This window comes from Eubalaena glacialis, chromosome 3 (assembly GCF_028564815.1).
Source record: "Eubalaena glacialis isolate mEubGla1 chromosome 3, mEubGla1.1.hap2.+ XY, whole genome shotgun sequence".
NCBI classification, from domain to species: Eukaryota; Metazoa; Chordata; class Mammalia; order Artiodactyla; family Balaenidae; genus Eubalaena; species Eubalaena glacialis.
In genome coordinates, this window is record NC_083718.1 from 95,794,559 (window position 1) to 95,821,208 (window position 26,650).

General features: G+C 37.6%; 1 protein-coding gene and 1 pseudogene across 2 annotated transcripts in view; both read right to left on the reverse strand.

Annotated features, from left to right (window-relative positions):
- CTTNBP2NL (CTTNBP2 N-terminal like) overlaps nt 1-26,650 on the reverse strand; it is a 65,813-nt gene that overhangs the window by 13,580 nt on the left and 25,583 nt on the right. The gene's annotated exons all lie outside the window — the stretch shown is intronic.
- On the reverse strand, nt 1,865-3,182 carry LOC133086930 (26S proteasome regulatory subunit 4-like; annotated as a pseudogene).

The window sequence follows — 26,650 nt, forward strand, 5'->3', positions numbered from 1 at the left end:
TAACAACATTACAAGTATAACCTTTGTTCTGGAAGTTCCTTTTCACTTGCTGAAAGAAAACCAGATTTTACTGTTTGATAATATTGATAAAAGAGGATTTAGCCTCATTGGAATTAAACTAATTTCTAGAAAATGGCACAAAATTTATCATGGGAGCGAAAAGAGAAAATTTTCATCATTTAAAAAATGTCTAATATATTATTGAAAACCGAGTGCTCCTTCCACTTAACCATAAATGCTGTATTCTCAAATCTGGTCTTTTCTATATGTTTATTTTCTTTAATACTTTTGGGCCCTAGAGTCTAACAGAACTGGGATTATATCCTGTCACTACTACTTTCTGTACTACCTTTAGTAACAACCTTAACTTCTCTGTGCCTCAGATTCCTCATCTGTAGAATGAGGGTAACAATCTACCTATAGGTTTGTTATAAAAATTAAATGAGTAATGTAAAATGCTTCCTATAGTACCTGACACAAAGTAAATACTATAAGTATGAATTAATTTTTTCAATAACCAAATTTAGAATATAGATTTTCCTGTTTTAGAGACAATGACTTAAACTCAACCCCACAGACTTAAGATTCTGTAAAACTGGATCAGGCTAGTAAATCTCCATTAAAAGCAAAATGAAATTCACCAATCCCAGATAACTCAGAAGTAACACATCACTAAAAATGTTATCAGGAACCTGGATAACCAATAACATTCTATTTACTTAGCAATCAATCCTGAACTGGCATGTGACATATTATATAATGTGGTCAATTGATATTTACCTCTTGCATTGTTATTAAACACTCCTCATTTTTCTGTCTTTTCTTTCAACCTACTTAGATTGCAAGTGATCTGAAGGAAAAAACACTTATACATCTTTCTTCTTCCTATATCCTATATTTTGCCTTAAGCCCAAGACATGTAACAGATATTTATTTTCCAGCCTCTTTCCTGATGTCTTAGCCTCTCCTTGCTCTCATCATTTTAGTGAGGTCAATATTTTATTTTGCTGTTAGTAAAATCTAGGATTTACTTAGTATAATCACTTAAGGTAATATCAATTTATATATTTCGCAAACTGACTTTGAAGCAGATGAGCTTCAAAGATTCCCCTTGTATTTTTAATAAAACGTTCATCATCCTGGTTAAAAAAAAAAAAAAAGATTCCCCTTGGGGTCAGTTTGCAACCACAGATATTTATAAAAGCAATTATTTACATAAGATCAGAGGATCATGTTACAGTATTATTTGACTACAGTGTAATAAATTCTTTTGAAGACTAAAAATGGTAAGTTTAGTACAAATAGCTACAAGTGTAGTACTTCTAGCTAGTAGACTGCTTATTGATAGAATAAGAATATGGGTAAACAGAACAATGTAGCTGCTTCAACATTCAGATTCCAGAGAGTCCTGAGAAAACTCCTAATGAAATTGAAATAGGTGTATTGAGTTTTTTTGTCTTTGTTCTGTTTTATTATTTTAGTCTATGTATGTGATAGAAACAAGTTACATATACATTCTGGACTGGGTCTAGATAAAAAACTTTTTGAGACAGGGAAGAAAATGTGTAAGGGATTCTATAAGACCTGAACAAATTAATGCTCTGAATATAAATTAAGAATTTGAAAGTATAATTTTTTTTTGTTTTTTGAGAAAGAGCACGCTTTACTGGGAAGAGAGCACTGCACGTGACCAACATATGAAGAGAGTCGGATGGGCATCCTACACATCACGCTCAAAAGGTACTCAGGATGCTATGCTAATGAAGATCAGCTGGAACATGCACTCCTGGGAAACTTCCCCAACCTCACACCTCTGAGGGATTGACACACTTCCAACCTTTTTCTGGAAGGCAACTGTGGTCTACTAGAGATAGAGTCCCTCAGGGGTGCCTTGTTTTTTATAAAGAACATTTTCTTTAAACTTTTTGAAGTCTTCATTTGTTACTTTTATCCTACGTTCTCTCAAGGCCATCAGACCAGCTTCCGTACAGATTGCCTTGATGTTGGCATCAGACAGGTCATCTTTAGCCATGATCAAGTCGTCCAGGGTTACGTCGTCGGCTAGTGTCATCCTGCTCGTGTGGATGTGAAAGATGCGCTTCTTCGTCTTTTCATCCAGCAAGGGGAACTCAATCTTCTTGTCAGTGCGGCCTGGTCTGATAAGTGCTGGGTCCAAAGTCTCTATTTGGTTTGTGGCCATGATAACTTTCACGTCTCCCCTTGAATCAAACCCATCCAACTGGTTCAACAGCTCCAACATTGTTCACTGAATTTCTCTCTCACCACCGGAATTTGAGTCATACCTTTCCTACCCAATAGCATCAATTTCATCAATAAACACAATGGATGGTGCGTATTCTTCAGCAACTCAAAACAGTTCCCGAACAAGTATGGGCCCATTGCCTAGGTACTTCTAAAGAAGTTCAGAGCCAACCACTCTCAAGAAAGTGGCCGAGTTTTGGTTTGCTACTGCTTTGGCTAGGAAGGTTTTACCTGTGCCAGGTGGACCATACAGAATGACCCCCTTAGGGGGCTTTATACCCATCTCTTCATAATATTTAGGATGAGTGAGTGGAAGTTCCACAGATTCCTTAATTTCCTGGATTTTGTTGTCCAATGCCCCAATATCAGCATAGGTCTCCTGGGGGGCCTTTTCCACCTTCATCACTGTGATCAAGGGATCCGTATCATCCATCAGCACCCCTATCACAGCATGCACCTGTGGTTGAGCAGGACTGAGCAGCCCGGTTCCAGCAGATCCTTGTCTACAAATGAAAGAATGCTGACGTAGTGTTCTGAGCCCACAGACGTAGATACGATGGCATGATTGTCATCAATGATCTCTTCCAAGGTTCCTACCGACATTGGGGTGCCCCTCAGATCACCCACCTTTGATCTTTCCTCCTCTTGCTTTTCTTCTAAAGGCCTCATTTGTTCCTGATTTCTAATGAATTCTTCCTCCATGAGAAGATAGTCTTTAATTCCCTCTAACTTCAATAATTTTAACCAGCACTGAGTGTGCGGTGTCAGCAGTGGCAGTATGCTGGCAGCATCTGGTCCCTTTGTTTTCTTCTTCTTTGCCCCACTCTAGCTGGTATAGGAGATTCATATTTCTTTTTCTTATCCATGTCATCCCTCTTTCCACCTCCAGGACCATGACCACCACTCTGACTTTGACGCATCTTGCTTTGGCCACTCGAGCCGCTACTGCCACAAGTCGAAAGTATAATTTTTAATGCTGCATTAGATCTTAATCTCTTTTATTCAGGGGACCATACATCTCTTAAAATATAATGAGAGGGAGGACCGTCAAGATGGTGGAGGAGTAAGACGTGGAGATCAACTTGCTCCCCAAAAATACATCAAAAATACATCTACATGTGGAACAACTCCTACAGAACACCTACTGAACGTTGGCAGAAGACCTCAGACTTCCCAAAAGTCAAGAAATTCCCCACGTACCTGGCTGTGTGGCTGACAGGGTCTTGGTGCTCTGGCCAGGTGTCAGGCCTGAGCCTCTGAGTGGGAGAGCCAAGTTCAGGGCACTGGATCACCAGAGACCTCCTGGCCCCATGTAATATCAATCAGCGAGAGCTCTCCTAGAGATCTCTGTCTCAACGCTAAGACCCAGCTCCACTTGACGACCAGCAAGCTCCAGTGCTGGACACCCCATGCCAAACAACTAGCAAGACAGGAACACAACAACACCCATTAGCAGAGAGGCTGCCTAAGATCATACTAAGTTCACAGACACCCCAAAACACACCACCAGATGTAGTCCTGCTCACCAGGAAGACAAGATCCAGCCTCATCCACCAGAACACAGGCACTAGTCCCCTCCATCAGGAAGCCTACACAACCCACTGAACCAACCTTACTCACTGGGGGGCAGACACCAAAAATAACGAGAACTACGGACCTGCAGCATGTGAAAAGGAGACCCCCAAAAGTAAGTTAATCAAAATGAGAAGACAGAGAAATATGCAGCAGATGAAGGAGCAAGGCAAAAACCCACCAGACCAAACAAATGAAGAGGAAATAGGCAGTCTACCTGAAAAAGAATTCAGAGTAATAACAGTAAAGATGATCCAAAATCTTGGAAATAGAATGGAGAAAATATAAGAAACGTTTAACAAGAAACTAGAAGAACTAAAGAGCAAACAAACAATGATGAACAACACAATGAATGAAATTAAAAATTCTCTAGGAGGAATCAATAGCAGAATAACTGAGGCAGAAGAACGGATAAGTGACCTGGAAGATAAAACAGTGGAAAAAACTACCACAGAGCAGAATAAAGAAAAAATAATGATAAGAATTGAGGACAGTCTCAGAGACCTCTGGGACAACATTAAATGCATGAACATTCGAATTATAGGGGTCCCAGAAGAAGAGAAAAAGAAAGGGACTCAGAAAATATCCGAAAAGATTATAGTTGAAAACTTCCCTAACATGGGAAAAGGAAATAGTCAGGTCCAGGAAGCGCAGAGAGTCCCATACAGGATAAATCCGAGGAGAAACACGCCAAGACACATATTAATCAAAATATCAAAAAATAAATACAAAGTAAAAATATTAAAAGCAGCAAGGGAAAAGCAACAAATAACATACAAGGGAATCCCCATAAGGTTAACAGCTGATCTTTCAGCAGAAACTCTGCAAGCCAGAAGGAAGTAGCATGACATATATAAAGGAATGAAAGGGAAAAAACTACAACCAAGATTACCCTACAAAGCAAGGATCTCAATCAGATTCAACAGAGAAATTAAAACCTTTACAGATAAGCAAAAGCTGAGAGAATTCAGCACCACCAAATCAGCTTTACAACAAATGCTAAAGGATCTTCTCTAGGCAGGAAACATAAGAGAAGGAAAAGACCTACAATAACAAACCCAAAACAAGAAAATGGTAATAGGAACATACATAGCGATAATTACCTTAAATGTAAATGGATTAAATGCTCCAACCAGAAGACACAGACTGGCTGAATGGATACAAAAACAAGACCTGTATATATGCTATCTGTAAGAGATCCACTTCAGACCTATGGACACATACAGACTGAAAGTGAGGGAATGAAAAACATATTCCATGCAATGTAAATCAAAAGAAAGCTGGAGTAGCAATTCTTATATCAGACAAAATAGACTTTAAAATAAAGACTATTACAAGAGACAAAGAAGGACACTACATAATGATCAAGGGATCAATCCAAGAAGAAAATATAACAATTGTAAATATTTATGCACCCAACATAGGAGCACCTCAATACATAAGGCAAATGCTAACAGCCATAAAAGGGGAAATAGACAGTAACACAATAACAGTAGGGGACTTTAACACCCCACTTTCACCAATGGACAGCTCATCCAAAATGAAAATAAATAAGGAAACACAAGCTTTAAATGACACATTAAACAAGATGGACTTAACTGATATTTATAGGACATTCCATCCCAAACCAACAGAATACACTTTCTTCTCAAGTGCTCATGGAACATGCTCCAGGATAAATCATATCTTGGGTCACAAATCAAGCCTTCGTAAATTTAAGAAAATTGAAATTGTATCAAGTATCTTTTCCGACCACTACGTTATCAGACTAGATATCAATTACAGGAGAAAATCTGAAAAAATACAAACGCATGGAGGCTAAACAATACACTACTAAATAACCAAGAGATCACTGAAGAAATCAAAGAGGAAATCAAAAAATACCTAGAAACAAATGACAATAAAAACACGACTACCCAAAACCTATGGGATACAGCAAAAGCAGTTCTAAGACAGAAGTTTATAGCAATACAATCCTACCTCAAGAAACAAGAAACATCTCAAATCAACAACCTAACCTTACACCTAAAGCAATTAGAGAAAGAAGAACAAAAAAACCCCAAAGTTAGCAGAAGGAAAGAAATCATAAAAATCAGATCAGAAATAAATGAAAAAGAAATGAAGGAAACAACAGCAAAGACCAATAAAACTAAAAGCTGGTTCTTTGAGAAGATAAACAACACTGATAAACCATTAGCCAGACTCATCAAGAAAAAAAGAAGACTCAAATCAACAGAATTAGAAATGAAAAAGAAAACGTTAACAACTGACACTGCAGAAATACAAAGGATCATGAGAGATTACAAGCAGCTATATGCCAATAAAATGGACAACCTGGAAGAAATAGGCAAATTCTTAGAAAAGCACAACCTTCTGAACTGAACCAGGAAGAAATGGAAAATATAAACAGACCAATCACAAGCACTGAAATTGAGACTGTAATTAAAAATCTTCCAACAAACAAAAGCCCAGGACCAGATGGCTTCACAGGCAAATTCTATCAAAGATTTAGAGAAGAGCTAACACCTATCCTCCTCAAACTCTTCCAAAATAAAGCAGAGGGAGGAACACTCCCAAACTCATTCTATGAGGCCACCATCATCCTGATACCAAAACCAGACAAAGATGTCACAAAGAAAGAAAACTACAGGCCAATATCACTGATGAACATAGATGCAAAAATCCTCAACAAAATACTAGCAAACAGAATCCAGCAGCACATTAAAAGGATCATACACCATGATCAAGTGGGGTTTATCCCAGGAATGCAAGGATTCTTCAATGTATGCAAATCAATCAATATGATACACCATATTAAAAAACCGAAGGAGAAAAACCATATGATCATCTCAATAGATGCAGAAAAAGCTTTTGACAAAATTCAACCCGCATTTATGATAAAAACTCTCCAGAAAGTAGGCATAGAGGGAACTTACCTCAACATAATAAAGGCCATGTATGACAAACCCACAGCCAACATCATTCTCAATGGTGAAAAACTGAAACCATTTCCACTAAGATCAGGAACAAGACAAGGTTGCCCACTCTCACCACTATTATTCAACATAGTTTTGGAAGTTTTAGCCACAGCAATCAGAGATGAAAAAGAAATAAAAGGAATCCAAATTGGAAAAGAAGACGTAAAACTGTCACTGTTTGCAGATGACATGATACTACACATAGAGAATCCTAAAGATGCTACTAGAAAACTACTAGAGCTAATCAATGAATTTGGTAAAGTAGCAGGATACAAGATTAATGCACAAATATCTCTTGCATTCCTATACACTAATGATGAAAAATCTGCAAGAGAAGTTAAGGAAACACTCCCATTTACCATTGCAACAAAAAGAATAAAATACCTAGGAATAAACCTACCTAGGTTTGTAGGAGACAAAAGACCTACACGCAGAAAACTGTAAGACACTGATGAAAGAAATTAAAGATGATACAAAACAGATGGAGAGATATACCATGTTCTTGGACCGGAAGAATTAACATTGTGAAAATGACTATACTACCCAAAGCAATCTACAGATTAAGTGCAATCCCTATCAAGCCACCAATGGCATTTTTCACAGAACTAGAACAAAAAATTTCACAATTTGTATGGAAACACAAAAGACCCCGAATAGCCAAAGCAATCTTGAGAAAGAAAAACGGAGCTGGAGGAATCTGGCTCCTTGACTTCAGACTATACTACAAAGCTACAGTAATCAAGACAGTATGGTACTGGCACAAAAACAGAAATATAGATCAATGGAACAGGATAGAAAGCCCAGAGATAAACCCATGCACATATGGTCACTTTATCTTTGATAAAGGAGGCAAGAATATACAGTGGAGAAAAGACAGCCTCTTCAATAACTGGTGCTGGGAAAACTGGACAGCTACATGTAAAAGAATGAAATTAGAACACTCCCTAACACCACACACAAAAATAAAATCAAAATGGATTAAAGACCTAAATGTAAGGCCAGACACTATAAAACTCTTAGAGGAAAACAAAGGCAGAAGACTCTGTGACATAAATCACAGCAAGATCCTTTTTGACCCACCTCCTAGAGTAATGGAAATAAAAACAAAAATAAACAAATGGGACCTAATGAAACTTAAAAGCTTTTGCATAGCAAAGGAAAACCATAGCCAAAATGAAAAGACAACCCTCAGAATGGGAGAAAACATTTGCAAATGAAGCAACTGACAAAGGATTAATCTCCAAAATTTACAAGCAGCTCATGCAGCTCAATATCAAAAAAACAAACAATCCAATCCAATCCACAAATGGGCAAAAGACCTAAATAGACATTTCTCCGAAGAAGATATACAGATTGCCAACAAACACATGAAAGGATGCTCAACATCACTAATCATTAGAGAAATGCAAATCAAAACTACAATGAGGTATCACTTCACACCAGTCAGATGGCCATCATCCAAAAATCTACAAACAATAAATGCTGGAGAGGGTGTGGAGATAATGGAACCCTCTTGCACTGTTGGTGGGAATGTAAATTGATACAGCCACTATGGAGAACAGTATGGAGGTTCCTTAAAAAACTAAAAATAGAACTACCATATGACCCAGCAATCCCACTACTGGGCATATACCCTGAGAAAACCATAATTCAAAAAGAGTCATGTACCACAATGTTCACTGCAGCTCTATTTACAATAGCCAGGACATGGAAGCAACCTAAGTGTCCATCGAAAGATGAATGGATAAAGAAGATGTGGCACATATATACAATGGACTATTACTCAGCCATAAAAAGAAATGAAATTGAGTTATTTGTAGTGAGGTGGATGGACCTAGAGTCTGTCATACAGAGTGAAGTAAGTCAGAAAGAGAAAAACAAATACCATATGCTAACACACATATATGGAATCTAAAAAAAAAGAAAAAGGTTCTGAAGAACCTAGGGGCAGGACAGGAATAAAGATGCAGACGTAGACAATGGACTTGAGGACACAGAGGGGGAAAGGTAAGCTGAGACGAAGTGAGAGATTGGCACTGACATATATACACTACCAAATGTAAAACAGCTACTGGGAAGCAGCTGCATAGCACAGGGAGATCAGCTAGGTGCTTTGTGACCACCTAGAGGGGTGGGATAGGGAGGGTGGGAGGGAGGGAGATGCAAGAGGGAAGACATATGGGGACATAGGTATATGTATAACTGATTTACTTTGTTATAAAGTGGAAACTAACACACCATTGTAAAGCAATTATACTCCAGTAAAGATGTTAAAAAAAAAATTGAGAGTCAATACCTACTTCATACCATACACTAAAAAGAAGGATGGATCACAGACCTAAAAATATTTATGAATGGCCAAACAGTACATGAAAAAGTGATCACTCATTAGTGATCAGGGAGATGTAAATTAAAACAATAATAAGATAGTACTATACAGCCATTAAAAAGGCTAAAATTAAAGACTGACAACATCAAATGTTATAAAGGATATGGAGTAACTAGAATGCTCACATTGCTGGTGGGAGTATAAACGGTAGAACTATTTTAGAAATTAATCTGGAAGTTTCTCATAAAGTTAGAAAATGCCTACCTGCTATTCCACTTCTAAGTATTTGTCTAAAAGAAATGAAAACATATATCCACAAAGACTTTTACACAATTATCCAGAGTAGCTTTATTCATAATGGCCCCAAACTGGAAACAATGAAATATCAATCACTAGAAGAACAGATAAGTAAAATGTGATGCATTCATGAAACGGAATACTATTCAGCAATAAAAAGGAACAAAGTACTGATACATACAATGACACTGATGAACCTGAAAATCATTATATCAAACAAAAAAGTGCCAAACATAAAAGAATACATTCTCTGTGACTCTGTTCTAATGGGCAAAACTAATCTATGGTGAAGAAAATCAGAACAGTGGTTACATCTGGATACAGGGGGGGACAAATGACCAGGGAGGGGCAAAATATAACTTTTTGGTGTGATGAGAATGTTTATGTCTTGATAGGAGTGTAGGTCGAATGGAGCGGCATTTGTCAAAACTTACTGAACTGAACACTTAAGATCTGTGCATTTCACTATATCTAAAATATATCTCTAGTTTAAAAACAAATATATATAGTGAGAGTTAAAGGGAAAATTAAGTTATATGTAACATATGTGTTATATATTGTGTTTCAGAAACATGGGAAGTTCAAACCAAAGTAATTTTAATAGTAATAACAACAGGAGAAGCAACAAGGGAGGTGCTCACACTGGAGTGCTCATTACCTATTGAGCAGCGTGCTCAGTGCTTTACATAGGTCAGCTCATCCTAGCAGCATTCCTCTGCAGGTAGACAGCACTGTATCTCCATTTTACAGAAGAAACTGAACATTAACATGTGACTTTCCCAAGGTCACAAAGCCAGTTCAGAAGTGGAGAAGAACAGTAAATGGTATATAGTAAGTACTGAATATGTTAACTGAATGAGTAATACACATAAACAGATATTCCCCAGGACTTCATAGCAATGAATTTCAATTTAGTAGGTCTCGATCAGTAGCTTAAAAATGAAATAGAACAGAATTGAAAACATTGTAGAGCACTGAATGTTGTGAGTACTATTTCAAGAAACTTTTCTTCTGGCATAAGAATATAGGTGTGTGTATATCTGTGTGTGTGTGTGTGTGTGCACATGTTGGTGTGTCCCTTGGGTCACAATGCAAAGTCTAGTTTTTACTATGTGTCCCTGCCAAAAACTTCTGAAAAACAGTAGAATGAAGAACCTAAGAAGTATGACTCCTGAATCTATAATTTTAAACAGTTTAAACTATAATAAACATGTGAATTCTAACAGAAGTAATAAGGAATCAGGATTAGTATTTTAAACTAATGAATGTTATAAAAGTCTACAGACCAGGAGAAGTTTGGCCTAACATCAAATATACAAAATGTAAAAAAAAAAAGTTTGTGTTACCAGGGTTAGACAATCAAAAATAGCACTGGAGAAGCCTGAGAAAATTTTCTGGATGTATGGCTGATTCACAGGGGCACATGCTTTGAATGCTTATATTGAATACTTAATGTTTGCTGGGTACTATATATGCTAAGCGATGTGGGTAATGTTAGGGGGATACAGATTTGACTAAACTGCTGCTCTCAAGGAGCTTAAAATTTGCCAGACAAGTTTAAGGCCTGAGAGCAGAAAAAAACAAGCTGCTTCTGCGTATTTAAATGTATTCTAAACAATACCATTAATGTTTAGAGGAACACCAAGTACAATTTGTTTGATCAGAACTTTCTACGACTCAGCCCTTACACTCGTAAGAAATAGGAAGGAAAAGGCCAACCCTGGAAGTGGGTGGGTTCTGGCAGATAAATGGGACTATTAGCAATTTAATGAATCACAGGAAACACCATGAGGTTGAGGGGGCACAATCCAAAAACTGTCTCTGAAGTGTTCCAGAAGACCCAGACCGCAGACTATAACTGTGTGATACTTTAAGTGACTATGAACTCGAAAATCATCTTTATTAGAGATGTGCTCTGGCTCTTTTACTCACTATGTAGTAACAGACAGTGTAGAAACTAACTTCAGTGTTAAAACACTAAAAAAGAGCTTACTAAATAAGATGAGAAAGGGTGTCTTCTTCCTCTAGTTAGGGGATTCGGAGGAGGGAGGATTTGAAGCTGTATAATTGTTGGATATAGGTCTTAACTCTAAAAATTTGTTTGAAGTAAGATTCTTAAATTACAAACACAGACTGATACTACAAGGAAGCACAGCAAGAAACAAGCTGCTTAAATGTAAGGCCTTGGGAAAAGGGTTCTTACTTGGCTGAGAAGTAAAAGTGTTCACAATTAAAAGTGTCCCAAGTGGGCTTCCCTGGTGGCGCAGCGGTTGGGAGTCTGCCTGCCATTGCAGCGGACACGGGTTCGAGCCCTGGTCTGGGACGATCCCACATGCCGCGGAGTGACTAGGCCCGTGAGCCACAATTGCTGAGCCTGCGCGTCTGGAGCCTGTGCTCCGCAACAAGAGAGGCCCGCACACCGCGATGAAGAGTGGCCCCCACTTGCCGCAACTAGAGAAAGCCCTCGCACAGAAACAAAGACCCAACACAGCAATCAATCAATCAATCAATCAATCAAATTAAAAAAAAATGTTGAATTATCTTAAAAAAAAAAAAAGTGTCCCAAGTAAACAGGAATAAGAAGCTTTTGGGGGAGAAGAGGGTCAAGGGGAGTGTAGAGACAGGGAAGAATGAAAAAAGGGGACCAGTATGGTTTGAGAACCACAACGCAGTGAGAACAAGACATCAGGGCAGGCAAATGGAAGCAAGGACAATGCTAATTATACATCCTAACAAGCTCCATGGCACAAGTCAGAGGATGGGAAGATGGCAATTTCTATTGTCACTGCAGCCTTATGTAGAGGGAGGTAGCTAGCTATTCAGTTTCAACCAGCAGTCATACAGGTGGCTTGGGACTCCAGTCAGGGAAGGATCCCTTTTCTTTAGAGAACAGAATGGGGAGAGGGGTAAAAAAGCCAAGACTGAAAAGTAAAAGGTGGGCTGTAAGTGCATTGTAGGGTGTTTAATGATCATTTAAAATGTGAACTGGTAATGTTCATCACTACAGTAAAGCACTGAGTACATGGTGAAACTGAGCATGTGAAAGTTGATCACTGCTACAATTCCAAGTAATTCCAACCCAAGAATGCCTTCATCTTCATGATAAAAGTCCACTGAAGGGGATTAGAATATGCCTGGATCAGAAGAACGGGAGATCTTTGTTTGGAGATATATGAGCCCTTCCTTTTTATTTTAAAAAGGGGTGATACCATTAGGAAACTTTAAATGTCACCAAAGACAAGAATGGGATAACCTAGACCCTTTCCCCATTTTAATCCCATAAGGAACAGGAAAACTGGCTCTATTCTAAACCTCTAAGACTTTGTTTTAGCGCTCTTTTCCTTTAATGATTTCTAGGTCTGCTGTGTAGATGATAGTCATTCGTCCCACTGATGAAAGATACTGTCAGGAAGGGAAGGACAAGAGACTGAAAGGAAGATTTTAAAGAGAAAAGAACTCAGAGCTACCAATTTGGAAAGCAGAGAAATGGGGGATAATGAAGATTTTGTGAAAGCCAAAAACAAAAACAAAAACAAAAACACTGGAGAAACGGGGGATAAAGAAATATATTCTGAAAGATAGAGAAAGGACGTGTAATGTAGACAGATGCCCACAGGGGTCCTTAGCTGAAAAGTGTGGGGAACAATATGTTTGGTAAATATATCTAGATAGATGAAGAAAGATAAGCAACACTGTACTCTTAAAAAGTACTAACTATTTTCTCTGATGCTCTCAAAACTCTCCTTACTAACCTCTTAGGGAGTGCAGATTTCAACTTGATAGGAAAGGACACTGAGGTAAAATGTCAGTTGATTTTTTTGTTTTTTAGTTGAACACAGATACATAGTGAGAAAAGGTGCATATCCTAATTATTTGTTATCCATTACTAAAAATATGGAAACAAACACAAAGCAATAATTTCCTGTCTGAAGAACAAATTGTTCTTTCTTAGTACAGGAGTGAGACATAAATAATGTCACTGAGTGGGAATTATCAGCAATAGTAAAATTATGAAACTTATCAACTGAAAAAAAATGCACAATGTGAGAGTTGTGAGTTAAGTTTTATTTGGGGCAAACTGAGGACTACAGCCTGGGAGACAGCCTCTCAGATAGCTCTGAGGAAATGCTCCGAAGAGGTAAGTGGGAAGGTCATATATATATATTTTGGTGAAGGGGAATACGTGCAATCAAGCACACATTTTGGCAGAAGGTTGCTGCTAGTGACAGAGGAGCAGATGTCTCCGTTACTGATTTCAGTGCTTTTCTAGATATGAGAAAATGCAAGAAATTGGGCTTGTAAAATTTTCTCCTGCAAATATCTACCTGAAGGCCTGTTCTGCCAGTTTCTTCCAGAGCACAGACTGCCTCATTCCTGAGCTCTGCCCTGAACTCCTTTCAGGGTATGTTGAAGGTCAGCAACTTCAGTGGCGAGTGACTTCATTCTTGTAGAACCAGATGGCAAGTGACAAGTTTTAGTTGGCAAACTATATTACTATAGGTAAGCATCTCTTCTAAAAAACATGAATTAATAAATGGCAACCTATTTTTTTTTGGCCTTTGTTCTTGCATTTATTTAATTTTTTAAAAAACATCTTTATTGGAGTATAATTGCTTTACAATGTTGTGTTAGTTTCTGCTGTATAACAAATTGAATCAGCTATACATATACATATATCCCCATAATCCCTCCCTCTTGTGCCTCCCTCCCACCCTCCCTATCCCACCCCTCTAGGTGGACACAAAGCACCGAGCCGATCTCCCTGTGCTATGTGGCTGCTTCCCACTAGCTATCTATTTTACATTTGGCAGTGTATATATGTCAATGCCACTCTCTCACTTCATCCCAGCTTCCCCTCCCCACCTCCCCGTGTCCTCAAGACCATTCTCTACATCTGCATCTTTATTCCTTTCCTGTCCCTAGGTTCTTCAGAACCATTTGTTTAAAAATTCCATATATATGTGTTAGCATACGGTATTTGTTTTTCTCTTTCTGACTTACTTCACTCTGTATGACAGACTCTAGGTCCATCCACCTCACTACAAATAACTCAATTTCATTTCTTTTTATGGCTGAGTAATATTCCATTGTAAATATGTGCCACATCTTCTTTATCCATTCATCTTTCGATGGACACTTAGGTTGCTTCCATGTCCTGGCTATTGTAAACAGTGCTGCAATGAACACTGTGGTACATGTCTCTTTGAATTATGGTTTTCTCACGGTATAATGGCAACCTATTTTTTGAGGCTTGAATACATTCAAGTTAAACTTAAAGGGCCTTAACTTACTCTCTCGGATGACAAATATTTCTGAAGAACTTACCAGGTTCTAGATATCTGGGATGCAATGCAGCAAGATAAACAAAGTACCTGCCTCTCATGAAGCTTATATTTACTGAAAAAAAGAAATATGAAATATAAAGAGAGATGAAAATATATAATCTGTGAAGCGTATCAGCACAATAGACAAATTATTACTAATCTAGTGCAAAGAAAAAGCGAAATCACGTTAAGTATGATTCAACTACAAAAATTTATTAGGTATGCTTATATGAGAAGTTCTATACATGAAGTTTCAAATCAGTAAGAAGAAACTTCTGAATTAAATAATAACACTATCTCTTACTCATTTCTACCAATGAATTCAGTCTTTTGTTGAACAGACAACATGTTAGGTATTGAATTAAATTAAAAAATTTTTTTGGAACTTATGCATATCTTAGCACTCATTGGGTGAAGTTGATTTTTGAGGCAGAAAATACTTTTTGTTGTTGTTGTTGTTTTTTTTAATAACTTTATTTATTTTTGGCTGCGTTGGGTCTTTGTTGCTGCGTGTGGGCTTTCTCTAGTTGCGTCAAGCAGGGGCTACTCTTCGTTGCGGTGCGTGGGCTTCTCATTGCGGTGGCTTCTCTTGCTGTGGAGCACGGGCTCTAGGCACGTGGGCTTCAGTAGTTGTGGCGCATGGGCTCAGCAGTTTTGGCTCGCAAGCTCTAGAGCGTAGGCTCAGTAGTTGTGGTGCATGGACTTAGTTGCTCCGCAGCATGTGGGATCTTCCCGGACCAGGGCTCGAACCCCAGTCCCCTGCATGGGCAGGCGGATTCTTAACCACTGCGCCACCACGGAAGCCCCTTGTTGTTAAATGATGAAATATTATGAACTACATACATGAAACTGAAGACAAGAAAAATACTTTGAAGGGCTGTAGGTCTCTTGCTATGATATTAAAATTTCCTAAAATTTTAATCATGTGGCTTCTCATACATATGTTGTCAGCTTTACTTAATTTGAGTCCATGACCTGTGAAAGAATCTACTCTGGAAGAATAACTTTTAGGTATCCTGCACAAAGGCAGAATTTGAAAATTAGTCAGAAATTTAGTCTGCTGTTTTGGGGAGAAAATCAGGGATATAGAGGTAGCAAGCTCATGCTTTTCCTAGGCATGCTATACTTGTCTCTACTCCCTTAACTATATATTCGAATTAACACAGACTTCTGTGAGAAGTATAAACTATCTAGAAGATCGTTAAAAAGTAAATGTTGTTCTTAACTCCTTGCCATCCCATTGCTCACACTATATTTCTTACAAATATAATTTTTATTTTAATTTCATCATTAGTGAATGACTATTTTCTCATAAAATTTTAATTCCATAGATAAAGCTGAAGTCCTTCCTAAACATAACCCAATCTCTCTTTCTTTTCCAAAGGTTCTTAGTATGATGGGCATCCTTCCAGACCTTTTCCAAGCACAGATATGTGTGTAGGGGTGTGTGTGTGTGTGTGTGTGTGTGTGTGTGTGTGTAATTACAGAGATATTATTTTCTGTAAAACTGTTCTGCAACTTGTTTTCACTTACCGTGTCTTAGAGAACTTTCTAAGTCAGTAAGTATATAGCTTTTTTTCCTCTTTAAAAAAAAAGCAATTGCATAATATTCCATAATAACGATGTACCAGTTACACACCTATACTTTACTGATGGATATTTTAGGCTGTTTATAGTTTTCAAATACTATATTAAACAATACTGCAATGAGCATCCTTGTGCAGATACAAGAATAGTTTGGTGGAATAGATTTACTGCTGCGCTTTTCTAAGGAAATAATTTCCTATATAATAAAATTCTCAGCTTGATTCTATAAATGCTCCTCTTCCATAAAGATTTTCAGTGAACACACAAGATGGTTTCCTCCTATTCTTTCAAGTTACTCCTACAACTGGCTGAACTGAAATACTAAACGATGGACCACAGGCTTTAACTTTAGAAGCAACCTCTTTGTCTTTGTTTCTTTTCTCTTTATGGGGGCAACTAGAAATAACCTCTGATTAATCCCAAATCACAAGGCTAACACATGCAAGGAAGACACAATAAGAGGAAGTCAAAATAACAGGAATAAGCTGTTTCCCTTTTTTATTTGTTTTAGTTTCAGGCTGAAAAATGCAATGAAATTCCCCACTGCAGTACTCTTTTCTGAAGCTTTCCCCAACTGCTAGAGAACTGTATATTCTCTAAATAGGTAGCATTTTACAATCTGAATTCCCCCTTTCTTTCCTCAAAGACATAAGAAAAACAGCCCACAGGAAGATGCCAGTTAAATGATAAATGTGCTTATTTTTCTGGCACCTTTATTCTTAAACCCACTAAATGCCACAATTTGTAATGTACATGATGACATGTGATAAAAAGCTATGTCTTATTTTTTCATTTACTATTATCTTAGAGAATAGCAAATAGCTGATCAGACAATTATTGAGTTCATTGTTATATGAGGCCCAATGTTTTTCTGAATGCAACAAAGATACTTAATTACTTAAGAATGTAATCTTCTTTTTTACAGATACCCAATTTATAAACATCCCATACATATGACCAGCCTTTCCTGCTTCTTTTGGCTCTTTTGTGCCAGAGTACCCTACCACCAAACCTGGTACTTTCCTTTCACTAATTTCATTCCCTTCCCAGGGCAGACCATTTTGGGAGCTCCTACCATTCTCAAGGGAACCAAGTCAAGGGGAAGGAAGGAAGAGGCTTTGTGAAATGTATTTCTGGCTTCACCAGTTAAAACTTAATACTGTTTCTTTTTTCTTTTACTGTGCACACTGTTCTGTGCCTTATTTTTTAACTTACTATACGTTGGAGAATGTTATACATAAAGATCTAGCTCTCATAAAGATCTTCTCTTTAAAGGTTGCATACTATTCTACTGTACAATATACCATAATTTACTGACCAGAACCCTAATACATAAGTTGTTTTCAGCATTTTGCTATGACAATGCTGCAATAAATATCCTTACACTTACACTTTATTGTATATGTCTAAGTACATCTATAGCAAAAATTTCTAGATGTGGATCATGAAACTAGGTTAGTGGGGGTCACAGTCAGCATTTAAAGAAAAATAAAATACAAAAGAAAATAGTGTAGTATAACATGGTATAGTGTAAGTATTATACATAGTATAATAAAACATACAGTGTACATTTTAGTGAAATTTTTGTTTTAGTTAATATACGTATGAGGGTGTGTTTGTGTGTCCTGGATTGTGGCAAAATGGTGAAATGTATTTAATAAAACATTTGGAGGATGTGGGGAAGGCGCCCCCACTAACCTGACAGTCGAGTTGCGGCATTGCCTGGGTCCGCCTCTCCGTTCAACCAGCCGTTATGTCCTCTTCATGACCTCCTCCAGCTGGATTTTAGCTTGGACAAACCACTCTCCCTGCCCCACTGCTGGTCCACCACTGGAAAGAATAATTACTGTGGGGCTGACAGAGTCTTGGTGCTCTGGCCGGGTGTCAGGCCTGTGCCTCTGAGGTGGGAGAGCTGAGTTCAGGACATTGATCCACCAGAGACCTCCCGGCTCCACATAATATCAAACGGAGAAAGCTCTCCCAGAGATCTCCATCTCAACGCTAAGACCCAGCTCCACTCAACAACAAGCAAGCTCCAGTGCTGGACACCCTATGCCAAACAACTAGCAAGACAGAAACACACCACCACCCATTAGCAGAGAGGCTGCCTAAAATCATAATAAGGTCACAGACACCCCAAAACACACCACCGGACGTGGTCATGCACACCAGAAAGACAAGATCCAGCCTCATCCACCAGAACACAGGCACTAGTCCCCTCCACCAGGAAGCCTACACAACCCACTGAACCAGCCTTACCCACTGGGGGCAGACACCAAAAACAACGGGAACTATGAACTTGCAGCCTGTGAAAAGGAGACCCCAAACACAGTAAGTTAAGCAAAATGAGAAGACAGAGAAACACACAGCAGCTGAAGGAGCAAGGTAAAAACCCACCAGACCAAAAAAATGAAGAGGAAAGAGGCAGCCTACCTGAAAAAGAATTCAGAGTAATGATAGTAAAGATGATCCAAAATCCAGAAAATAGAATGGGGAAAATACATGAAACATTTAACAAGGACCTAGAAGAACTAAAGAGCAAATCATCAATGAGGAACAACACAATAAATGAAATTAAAAATTCTCTAGGAGGAGTCAATAGCAGAATAACTGAGGCAGAAGAACGAATAAGTGACCTGGAAGATAAAATAGTGGAAATAACTACTGCAGAGCAGAATAAAGAAAAAAGAATGATAAGAATTGAGGACAGTCTCAGAGACCTCTGGAACAACATTAAACGCACCAACATTAGAATTATAGGGGCCCCAGAAGGAGAATAGAAAAAGAAAGGGATTGAGAAAATATTTGAAGAAATTATAGTTGAAAACTTCCCTAATATGAGAAAGGAAATAGTCAATCAAGTCCAGGAAGCACAGAGAGTAACATACAGGATAAATCCAAGGAGGAACACGCCAAAACATATATTAATCAAACTACCAAAAATTAAATACACAGAAAAAATATTAAAAGCGGCAAGGGAAAAGCAACAAATAACATACAAGGGAATCCCCATAAGGTTAACAGCTGATCTTTCAGCAGAAACTCTGCAAGCCAGAAGGGAGTGGCAGGACATATTTAAAGGGATGAAAGGAAAAAACCTATAACCAAGACTACTCTACCCACAAGGATCTCATTTAGATTCGAAGGAGAAATTAAAACCTTTACGGACAAGCAAAAGCTAAGAGAATTCAGCCCCACCAAACCAGCTTTACAACAAGTGCTAAAGGAACTTCTCTAGGCAGGAAACACAAGAGAAGGAAAAGACCTACAATAACAAACCCAAAACAATTAAGAAAATGGGAATATGAACATACATATCGATAATTACCTTAAATGTAAATGGATTAAAGGCTCCCACCAAAAGACACAGACTGGCTGAATGGATACAAAAACAAGACCTGTATATATATGCTGTCTACAAGAGACCCACTTCAGACCTAGGGACACATACAGACTGAAAGTGAGGGGATGGAAAAAGATATTCCATGCAACGGAAATCAAAAGAAAGCTGGAGTAGCAATTCTCATATCAGACAAAATAGACTTTAAAATAAAGACTAATACAAGAGAAAAAGAAGGACACTACATAATGATCAAGGGATCAATCCAAGAAGAAGATATAACAATTGTAAATATTTATGCACCCAACATAGGAGCACCTCAATACATAAGGCAAATGCTAACAGCCATAAAAGGGGAAATAGACAGAAACACAATCATAGTGGGGGACTTTAACACCCCACTTTCACCAATGGACAGCTCATCCAAAATGAAAATAAATAGGGAAACACAAGCTTTAAATGATACGTTAAACAAGATGGACTTAATTGCTATTTATAGGACATTCCATCCCAAACCAACAGAATACACTTTCTTCTCAAGTGCTCATGGAACATTCTCCAGGATAGATCATATCTTGGGTCACAAATCAAGCCTTCGTAAATTTAAGAAAATTGAAATCGTATCAAGTATCTTTTCCGACCACTACGCTGTGAGACTAGATATCAATAACAGGAAAAAAATCTGTAAAAAATACAAACACATGGAGGCTAAACAATACACTACTTAATAACCAAGAGATCACTGAAGAAATCAAAGAGAAAATAAAAAAATACCTAGAAACAAATGACAATGAAAACACGATTACCCAAAACCTATGGGATACAGCAAAAGCAGTTCTAAGACAGAAGTTTATAGCAATACAATCCTACCTCAAGAAACAAGAAATATCTCAAATCAACAACCTAACCTTACACCTAAAGCAATTAGAGAAAGAAGAACAAAAAAACCCCAAAGTTAGCAGAAGGAAAGAAATCATAAAAATCAGATCAGTAATAAATGAAAAAGAAATGAAGGAAACGACAGCCAAGACCAATAAAACTAAAAGCTGGTTCTCTGAGAAGATAAACAAAATTGATAAACCATTAGCCAGACTCATCAAGAAAAAAAGGGAGAAGACTCAAATCAACAGAAGTAGAAATGAAAAGAAGTAACAACTGACACTGCAGAAATACAAAGGATCATGAGAGATTACTACAAGCAGCTATATGCCAATAAAATGGACAACCTGGAAGAAATGGACAAATTCTCAGAAAAGCACAACCTTCCAAGACTGAACCAGGAAGAAATAGAAAATATAAACAGACCAATCACAAGCACTGAAATTGAGACCGTAATTAAAAATCTTCCAACAAACAAAAGCCCAGGACCAGATGGCTTCACAGGCAAATTCTATCAAAGATTTAGAGAAGAGCTAACACCTATCCTCTTCAAACTCCTCCAAAATATAGCAGAGGGAGGAACACTCCCAAACTCATTCTACGAGGCCACCATCACCCTGACACCAAAACCAGACAAAGATGTCACAAAGAAAGAAAACTACAGGCCAGTATCACTGATGAACACAGATGCAAAAATCCTCAACAAAATACTAGCAAACAGAAACCAGCAGCACATTAAAAGAATCATACACCATGATCAAGTGTGGTTTATCCCGGGAATGCAAGGATTCTTTAATATATACAAATCAATCAATGTGATACACCATATTAACAAATTGAAGGAGAAAAACCATATGATCATCTCAATAGATGCAGAAAAAGCTTTTGACAAAATTCAACATCCATTTATGATAAAAACCCTCCAGTAAATAGGCATAGAGGGAAGTTACCTCAACATAATAAAGGCCATATATGACAAACCCACAGCCAACATTGTTCTCAATGGTGAAAAACTGAAACCATTTCCTCTAAGATCAGGAATAAGATAAGTGTGTCCACTCTCACCACTATTATTCAACGCAGTTTTGGAAGTTTTAGCCACAGCAATCAGAGAAGAAAAAGAAATAAAAGGGATCCAAATCGGAAAAGACGAAGTAAAGCTGTCACTGTTTGCAGATGACATGATACTATACAAAGAGAAATCTCTTGCATTCCTATACACTAATGATGAAAAATCTGAAAGAGAAATTAAGGAAACACTCCCATTTACCACTGCAACAAAAAGAATCAAATACCTAGGAATAAACTTACCTAAGGAGACAAAAGACCTGTATGCAGAAAACTATAAGACACTGATGAAAGAAAGTAAAGATGATACAAACAGATGGAAACATGTACCATGTTCTTGGATTGGAAGAATCAACATTGTGAAAATGACTATACCACCCAAAGCAGTCTACAGATTCAATGCAATCCCTAGGCATTTTTCACAGAACTAGAACAAAAAATTTCACAATTTGTATGGAAACACAAAAGACCCCAAATAGCCAAAGCAATCTTGAGAAAGAAAAACGGAGCTGGAGGAATCTGGCTCCTTGACTTCAGACTATACTACAAAGCTACAGTAATCAAGACAGTATGGTACTGGCACAAAAACAGAAATATAGATCAATGGAACAGGATAGAAAGCCCAGAGGTAAACCCACGCACATATGGTCACCTTATCTTCGATAAAGGAGGCAAGAATATACAGTGGAGAAAAGACAGTCTCTTCAATAACTGGTGCTGGGAAAACTGGACAGCTACATGTAAAAGAATGAAATTAGAACACTCCCTAACACCACACACAAAAATAAAATCAAAATGGATTAAAGACCTAAGTGTAAGGCCAGACACTATCAAACTCTCAGAGGAAAACATAGGCAGAAGACTCTGTGACATAAATCACAGCAAGATCCTTTTTGACCCACCTCCTAGAGTAATGGAAATAAAAACAAAAATAAACAAATGGGACCTAATGAAACTTAAAAGCTTTTGCACAGCAAAGGAAACCATAGCCAAGATGAAAAGACAACCCTCAGAATGGGAGAAAACATTTGCAAATGAAGCAACTGACAAAGGATTAATCTCCAAAATTTACAAGCAGTTCATGCAGCTCAATGTCAAAAAAACAATCTAATCCAAAAATGGGCAGAAGACCTAAATAGACATTTCTCCAAAGAAGATATACAGATTGCCAACAAACACATGAAAGGATGCTCAACATCACTAATCATTAGAGAAATGCAAATCAAAAGTACAATGAGGTATCACCTCACACCAGTCAGAATGGCTATCATCCAAAAATCTACAAACAAGAAATGCTGGAGAGGGTGTGGAGAAAAGGTGTACTGTTGGTGGGAATGTAAATTGATACAGCCACTATGGAGAACAGTATGGAGGTTCCTTAGAAAACTAAAAATAGAACTACCATACGACCCAGCAATCCCACTACTGGGCATATACCCTGAGAAAACCATAATTCAAAAAGAGTCATGTACCACAATGTTCATTGCAGCTCTATTTACAATAGCCAGGACATGGAAGCAACCTAAGTGTCCATCGAAAGATGAATGGATAGAGAAGATGTGGCACATATATACAATGGAATATTACTCAGCCATAAAAAGAAACGAAATTGAGTTATTTGTAGTGAGGTGGATGGACCTAGAGACTGTCATACAGAGTGAAGTAAGTCAGAGAGAGAAAAACAAATACCATATGCTACAACATATATATGGAATCTTAAAAAAAAAAAAGTTTCTGAAGAACCTAGGGGCAGGACAGGAATAAAGATGCAGATGTAGACAATGGACTTGAGGACACGGGGAGGGGGAAGGGTAAGCTGGGACGAACTGAGAGATTTCCATGGACTTATATATACTACCAAGTGTAAAACAGACAGCTACTGGGAAGCAGCTGCATAGCACAGGGAGATCAGCTCGGTGCTTTGTGACCACCTAGAGGGGTGGGATAGGGAGGGTGGGAGGGAGACGCAAGAGAGAGTAGATATGGGAGTATATGTATATGTATAGCTGATTCACTTTGTTATAAAGCAGAAACTAACATACCATTGTAAAGCAATTATACTCCAATAAACATGTTAAAAAAAAAATGAAAGAGTCCAATAAAGATGTTAAAAAAAAAAGTTTGAAAGAGAGCTCTTTAGACTCTGGTATGATATCTTTATCACAGCCTTCTTTTTCCTCCCCCTAAACTCTGTGATCTTTTTATTGGATAACTTGGTAACTTAGGTTTTTCAGACAGAGACAATTCAGTTATTTAGACTGGGTTGGAAAAGTATAGTATTAACAATATCAGGAACAACAAAAAAGGAAGAATTCAACTATGGTTCTATATAGCTCTAATATCTTTTCCTAACAAAGCAAATAATATATGGTTAAGTTACCTTCTTAGAGTGAGTTTTACTAAAAAGATATTTGAGCAGGAAGTTGTTGTACAAGCTTACTGCTATTTAAAAACAAATGTTTCTGATTTTAAATTATTTATATATAATACAGAAGTTTTAATGAAAAAAATTAAAATGTAATATGATTCCACACCCAGGGACAACCACAAACTACAAATGTCAATCTATTTGCTTGAATCATTTATATATATATATATATATGTATATATATATACACACACACACACAAATGTTATATAATTATATATACAGTAATCAATGTATATGTTATTCTTTATAATTGAGATTAAAGGATATATATATTTATTTTATTTTTAAAAAACTTTTTCTGACAATGATTGATTGATTACTGAAGTATAGTTGATTTACAATGTTTCAGGTGTACAGCAAAGTAGTTCAGTATATATATATATACTTTTTCAGATTCTTTTCCATTATAGGTTATTACAAGATACTGAATATAGTTTCCTGTGCTATACAGTAGGTCCTTGTTTATCTATTTTATATATAATAGTGTGTATATGTTAATCCCAAATTCTCAAGTTTTTCCTCCCTTCTTCTTTCCCCTTTGCTAACCATAAATTTGTTTCCTATGTCTGCAAGTCTATTTGTTTTGTAAATAAGTTCACCTGTATCATTTTTTAGATTCCACATATAAGTGATATCATATATTTGTCTTTCTCTGTCTGACTTACTTCACTTAGTATGACAATCTCTAGGTCCATCCATGTTGTTGCAAATGGCATTATTTCGTTCTTTTTCATGGCTGAGTATATATCTAGTGGAGATATATATATATCTATATATCTATCTATATATGTATCTCTATATATATCTCCCATCTTCTTTATCCATTCATCTGCTGATAGACATTTGGGTTGTTTCCATGTCTTGGCTATTGTGAATAGTGCTGCTGTGAACATAGGGGTGCACGTACCTGTTTTTTTTTGGGTTCACTGGGTCTTTGTTGCTGTGCACGGGTTTTCTCTAGTTGTGGCGAGTGGGGGCTACTTTTCGTTGCGGTGTGTAGGGTTTACATTGCAGTGGCTTCTCTTGTTGCGGAGCAAGGGCTCTAGGTGCATGGGCTTCAGTAGTTGTGGCACATGGGATCAGCAGTGTGGGCTCAGTAGTTGTGGCCCATGGGCTCTAGAGCGCAGGCTCAGTAGTCGTGGCGCACGGACTTAGTTGTTCCACAGCATGTGGGATCTTCCCAGACCAGGGATCGAACCCATGTCCCCTGCATTGGCAGGCGGATTCTTAACCACTGCGCCACAACAGAAATCCCTCATGTACCATTTTGAATTATAATTTTGTCTGGATATATGCCCAGGACTGGGATTGCTGGATCATATGGTAACTCAAGTTTTAGTTTTTTTTGAGAAACCTCTATATGGTTCTCCACAGTGGCTGCACAGATTTACATTCCCACCAACAGTGTAGGAGGGTTCCCTTTTATGCACACCTTTTCCAGCATTTATAATTTGTAGACTTCTTCATGATGGCCATTCTGACCAGTGTGGGGTGGTACTTCATTGCAGTTTTGATTTGCATTTCTCTAATAATTAGCAATGTTGAGCATCTTTTCAGATGGCTATTGGTCATTTGCATGTCTTCTTTGGAGAAATGTCTAGTTAGGTCTTCTGCCGATTTTTTGATTGGGTTGTTTTTTTCATATTGAACTGTATAAGCTGTTTGTATATTTTGGAGATTAAGCCCTTGTTGGTTGCATTGCTTGCAAATATTTTCTCCCATTCCGTAGACTGTCTTTTCATTTTGTTTATGGTTTCCTTTGCTGTGCAAAAGTTTTTAAGTTAAACTAGGTCACACTTGTTTATTTTTGCTTTTGTTTCCATTACTCTAGGAGACCTATCCAAAAAAATATTGCTGCAATTTATGTCAAAGAGTGTTCTGCCTATGTTTTCCTCTAATAGTTTTAGAGTATCGGTCTTACATTTAGGTCTTTAATCAATGACCTAAAAACATTTAGGTCTTCAATTCTGAGTTTATTTTTGTGTACGGTGATAGAGGATGTTCTAATTTCATTCTTTTACATGTAGCTGTCCAGTTTTTCCAGCACCACTTATTGAAGAGACTGTCTTTTCTCCACTGTACATTCTTGCCTCCTTTGTTGTAGAGTAACTGACCAAAAGTGCATGGGTTTATTTCTGGGCTTTCTATCCCGTTCCACTGATCTATGTGTCTGTTCTTGTGCCAGTACCACACTGTTTTGACTGCTGTAGCTTTATCATATAGTCTGAAGTCAGGGAGCGTGATTCCTCCAGCCCTGTTCTTCTTTCTCAAGACTGTTTTGGCTATTTGGGGTCTTTTGTGTTTCCATAAAAATTAAAAAAAATTTTGTTTCAGTTCTGTGAAAAATGCCATTGGTAATTTGATAGTGATTGTATTGAATCTGTAGATTGCCTTGGGTAGTGTGGTCATTTTAACAAGACAGATTCTTCCAATCCAAGAACACGATATGTCTTTCCATCTGTTTGTGTGGTCTTCAATTTTTTTCATCAGTGTCTTATAGTTTTCAGAATACAGGTCTTCTGCCTCCTTAGGTAGGTTTATTTCCTAGGTATTTTATTCTATTCGATTCTAAAGGATATATTT